Source organism: Haemorhous mexicanus, chromosome 1, assembly GCF_027477595.1.
Source record: "Haemorhous mexicanus isolate bHaeMex1 chromosome 1, bHaeMex1.pri, whole genome shotgun sequence".
NCBI classification, from domain to species: domain Eukaryota; kingdom Metazoa; phylum Chordata; class Aves; order Passeriformes; family Fringillidae; genus Haemorhous; species Haemorhous mexicanus.
Genome location: NC_082341.1, coordinates 148,529,739 through 148,534,994, shown reverse-complemented (window position 1 = coordinate 148,534,994; position 5,256 = coordinate 148,529,739). Strand labels below are relative to the sequence as shown.

The window sequence follows — 5,256 nt, the reverse complement described above, 5'->3', positions numbered from 1 at the left end:
TCCTAAGCTCTTTAATCCCCAACTACACTGGCCTGGCATTTTTGACAACCTTGTAGAGTGTATTTGCAGCCACAGGACAATGTACAACCTTTAACAGGAGACTGGCTGATGCCTCTGGAGTTGTTTTCACACTGATAAGGATTCAGTTAAGGTAAATATAAACAAGGAAGATTTTCTTGAGTGCTAAAGGACCAGTGGCAGCTGGGGAGGCAGCTTCTCGTTGGTCGATCATTGGAACACATGCAGTGGGATCTCCTGGAAGTGGTTCTGTCCCTCAGCTGGCTGATCCACAGCACCTTTGTCCCCTGTGTGCATTAGCAAAGGGGATAAAAACAAACCCTCCCTCGTTCCAGAGGACAAACCACTCATCTGTGTCAGCTTACTGTCACTCCTCTTGCAGCTAAGCTCCTTTAGCATAACAAACTCTGGCTTAGACTTTCTCTCCCAGAGCTGCCAGCTCCTCCCCACCACCCATCTGCTCTGTCCAGGGAGAGCTCTGCCATTTCTTGCAGAGCCCAATGATACATCTAGCCTGCCCTGGGAAACTGTGACCCCAACACCCAACACTTCTGTCAGGGTAGGTAAGGAGGACTGCTGCTCTGCTCTGTCCTCTGGGGCCAGGACTGCATTCCCTCTGCATAGAGACCTTAGGTGTCTTAGCTCCACTGGGAAAGAAAAGTGCTCTGAAGAGAGGCTGAAGACCTGCTTGGGTAAGACAGATGAGCATAAGCTCAGCTCATGTATTTTCTGTCAGCACTTTTCAAGTGTGAGACTCAAATAAGTGTATTTTTGTAATTTCCAAAGTACACATTTTGTCAGCCACCACCTGTGGAAATCCTTCAGCTCAGCTGGATTCTAGTGTTTTTCTCAGAGGTCTAAAAGTTCTGGAGTTAGTAAAGGTTTCTTTTTTTAACGTCATCATGCTGCTGACCTGATGTCAGAGCCATATTATATTTTCTAATGCATCTAAGTCACAAAGATTTTATTTAATAAATATTAGCTCCCTTCATGATAACAGTAATTTTAAAATGTCCACTTTTTGGAAGCAGTTTAAAAAAAATAGAGTTGACTCTGTGGACTCTTTAAGAATAGCTCTTTCTAGAAAAACAAATCATCTGAAAAGAAGAATTTACAGAAATCTGATTTAAATAGTTTTACTTGGTAGCTTATCAACCAGAGGTGGCACATAATTCTCATCAACATTCATTAAATGGCTGTAAAAATAGAGAAATGAAACAAACACCTCATTCCCACAGCTGCAAACAAAATGGGAGAAGTAATAGTGCTTTCAGTGTTCAGCCTGGTCCTTATTTGTTTTTAATGACATGCCACTGGGGCAGCATTGCAGAAAATTGTCCTAAGACTTCCTGCGAAAGGCGGCATTTTTTGATTCAAAACAGTTGGAAAAACACATGTCTAAATGAAAGTGCATTCAGAGGACCAGCTGTTGAGATGACTGTACCACTTGAAGTCTTGGAGAATGTAGTGGAAAACTGTCTCAGAACTGGCAAAGAAACAAGCTCAGGACTGATCTTCTCACCAGAAGTCAGCGTGCCAACAGGAGTGCAGATACAAGGGTGGGCAAAAACTTGGATGTGAAGCCACAGCCACATCAAAGTAACAAAGACCTATAAATGGGATTATTTCTTGAAACAGTCTGGGTTTTGTGCTTCTTTTAATATGGAAAATTTCACCAGGCTATGACTGCCTTACTAAGGGAGGTACTAGAAAATAACAATTCAAGGAAGAACCATCAGTGGCAAGATGAATGACTTCAGAGACATGACACAGATTCATTATGCAATTATTAACCTCCACTGATTTATATGGGAAGTCATGTAAACTATCTCTTACCAGAAGTGTACAACTGCCAGCCTCTAATGGACATAAAATTAAAAAAATAATAGTGAGTGGGGGTTATGTACTAACCATAAAGAAAAAAAGAAATCCCTCTTTTTACAGTTTCTGAAGGTAAGAGCAGACATTAAAAAGCACCTGAAAATGAAGTACTATGTTGGCTGTTGACTAGTCTCAAAGGAAAATCTCTGAAAACCAGAGAAGTGGTTTTCACTGGTCTATATTTGATAAATTATGGAGGTCTGCCCCTGACATGCACCATTCTAACATCCAAATTTCAAATGCCTGAGTGATGATATGGACCTACATGGTGGGCAAGGGAGGGGAGGGAGCATGCTGCAGAAAAGCAGCAGAAAAGCAAGGCAGGGGAAGAAACAGGAGCAGTTTCTGGGCATTAAAAGCAGAAAGTCACCATTTCACTATTTCAGCTGCACACCAAGGAGCTGGGACTGCCAGCTCTGAGAGGAGGAGGCAGTGAGACATGGAGGAATTCAGCTGATTCAGTATGAAATAACCAGATGTGGAATTTTAAGGCATGAACAGGTGTAGACATCTCTGAATGCACTTTTGTCTGGGTAAGTGCCCTGCAGAGCCACAAGATCAAAGTTAGGCTCTGGTGGGGGAAGAGAGGTTTGTCTTTTGAAGAACTAGGGGGAAGCTCATTTTGTGAGCAGACGGTAAGTGAATAAATGCTAGCCGGGAGTGTTCAGGGCTGAGAAACTCAGAACAATGAAAAGTTTGCCAGGATTAAAAGTATCATCCTCTGCAAGTTTCCTCATTATGCTCTTTCACTCAACTGGCTATGATCCAGCGTATGCTTGGGTAGAGCCCATGGTTACATAAAGGAAAACACCTGAACTCTTTTTCATATGTGCACCCACACACGTACGGGTACATAACCTCCAGATTTAAAACTTGTCCTACTGGGAAGTGAAGAATTGCCACTGGACTTGCTTGTGAGGCATCACCCCTGCCTTCATCTCTATCCAATTGCTTTGTCTGCAGCATAACTGAGGTTGCAAAGGGCCTCACACATTTGTGTGTCTGCCACTAGAAACAAACATAAAATTAAAAAATTTGGTAGAAGGAAAACAATGGGCTTTATTCAACTCCTAGAGTCTCTTTGTTTTACTGCTGACCACATGCGTGGGCTTTGCTGCTATCCTGATTTTCACCAAGTCAGTTCTCAGCTGGTCCCTTCTTGCTTGGATAAAACTTACCAAGTCCATACTTGCCTTTCTGCACATGCATTCACTGGTGTTTTCTGCATGGACGCAGATTTGCTTGATATGTAACATATTAAAGCTTTGCATTTCATCCTACTCTTATTACTATTGTGATTGCTAAGCATGGCTGCAGTTCTAAGCACTGCACAAGCACAGAGCATTGAAAAGGCCCTGCTTAGAAGAATTTGAAGACAGACATCAGCAACCACCATCACCACAACAACAACAACAATAACAACAGAACAATCAGAAATTGAGAGAGCAGAGTTTTTTCCCCCTCTTCTCTTGCCTTTTGCTAACCACCCCTCTCATCTCTGTCCAGCAGTGAAGACACGTGCTCCACCCTGCTTTATCCATGCAGAATGCTGCCCCTGGCACAAGGGGCGTCATGCCACATCTGCATTGTGCAGGGAAGGCAGAGGGAAAAGAACAATCCTGAATGCTGCTGACTGACCCATGCCATTGATGTGGGTCACAGCAGCACACAGAACTCCAGCAGGCAGCATGGCTCAGATGCATATTTGCACAGAGATCAGGCTGCACTGCTGCTGCTCCCAGCTCTGCTCAGCAGTGGTTTCTGTTGGCACAAGCACAGTAAATGCATCTCCTTCTTGAAAGGGGAAAAAGAAAATGGAAGAGGAATCCCCAGACTACTGTCTCCAAGCTTGCTCGTCCCCAACATTCTTCCCTGTAGTAGCTCCCAGAAGGGCAAATCTGGGAGCTCCCAATTTTCATCCCTCTGTCATGAAACCCACACATTAGGGCTGAATGGGTGCTGGCACATCTGACCAGAAGCTGTTCTCTGTATATGGGAGGGCCTGCAATCTGAAGAGCAACACTTATATGAGGGACAGTGACTGCTTTCACCTCCTCCTTGCATTGGATGTGGGTAATATGATGACAGAGAGAGAGGAATAATCTGGATTTGAGGAAGTCAGTCCCTGGTTGCTGATGTTCATATTACATTCAACATGGGTTTTGCTGTCCTTGCACTGCCATTTTCCAGTGTGCCACAGAGTTTGGACTGACAGACTTTAAGCTGCATCAAAGGAGCTGTCTGAAGTGAAGCTACATGTTTCAACAGCTGGAGAGTGGACAGCTGATGCTTTAGACACCTGGAAGGGGCTTGGGAGTCAGTTTGAAGCTCTAGGATAAGCACAGTAAGTGAATGTATTGGCAAAGTAACAAAGTTAGTAGAATGGAGGGATTTAAACTGTCATTATAAAACCTTCACCATCCTGGCTTGCACTCCATTCTTGTTTTCTGGGCTGCCTGTGTAGGGACACAGTGTTTCTTGGTGCCTGGTGATTTCCACAGTGGTAGAGTCCCACATTATCATGGTGAGCACGTAGCTGACCTGCTTCACCTGTGCTCCCAGTAATTATAACTCTTGCCTGGATTTTATACTTTTTAGCAAGTGAAAGTTGGAAGGGTCTCGCTTTGTCTTCTGCCTCAGCTGGTTTTCTTCCCTGATCACACACAGTCATTCTTCTTCTCTGACTAGCCTGCAAACCTGTTTTGCAAAGACTGAGTGCAATAAAAGAGGATGATTTGAAGCGGTTGGAGATTTTGTTACCAGTCTGCTTCCCTGGATTTGAAAATTCAGTACCAAATCTCTACCACCAAGCCTTTTTTGCTGGGCTGTGAAAAACCCTTAGAGTTCCTACCTGAAATACATAACATTTGTTGCACAGATGTCAGAAATACATCTGTGGTGACACATGCACACACAACCCAAACTCATTTGCAGAGCAATCCATCATCATAGTGATTATTTTCCTTTCCTTGTTTTCCCATGGATATGATTAATTCACTTCAAAACTCATTCCTTCATCTTGGGGGCTAATGCAAGGCTTGTTTAGGACTAGGTCTAACCAAGATATGCGAGGACATTTGTAGCTGAGCCAAGAGGCCCTGTTCCAGATCCAGCTGACATACAGCCCCAACAGCTGATCCAGACATCTACCAAACAGCTGGCAGGATGCAGCCGACAGCTGTTGGAAAAAAACAACGAGGAACAGTGTCTGTTTAAAGAGGCAGAAGAGATAGTTTAAATCCTATGACCCAGGGACAAGCAATACACAAAAAAAGATCCTTTCAACCACCCAGTGTCATACCCATGGATGTGTGTGTATGCAGACATGCTTAATTGCAGCAGGCTGCAGTAAAGTGC

General features: G+C 43.8%; 1 long non-coding RNA gene across 2 annotated transcripts in view; it reads left to right on the top strand.

Annotated features, from left to right (window-relative positions):
• Nucleotides 1-381: 381 nt before the first annotated feature.
• Nucleotides 382-5,256, top strand: part of LOC132337971 (uncharacterized) — a 29,262-nt gene continuing 24,387 nt past the window's right edge. Inside the window, exon 1 of one of the 2 annotated variants that reach the window (XR_009489328.1) lies at nucleotides 382-710. This is a non-coding gene — a long non-coding RNA (uncharacterized LOC132337971). The remainder of the gene's footprint in view (nucleotides 711-5,256) is intronic. The other variant, XR_009489327.1, reaches the window with a different exon arrangement.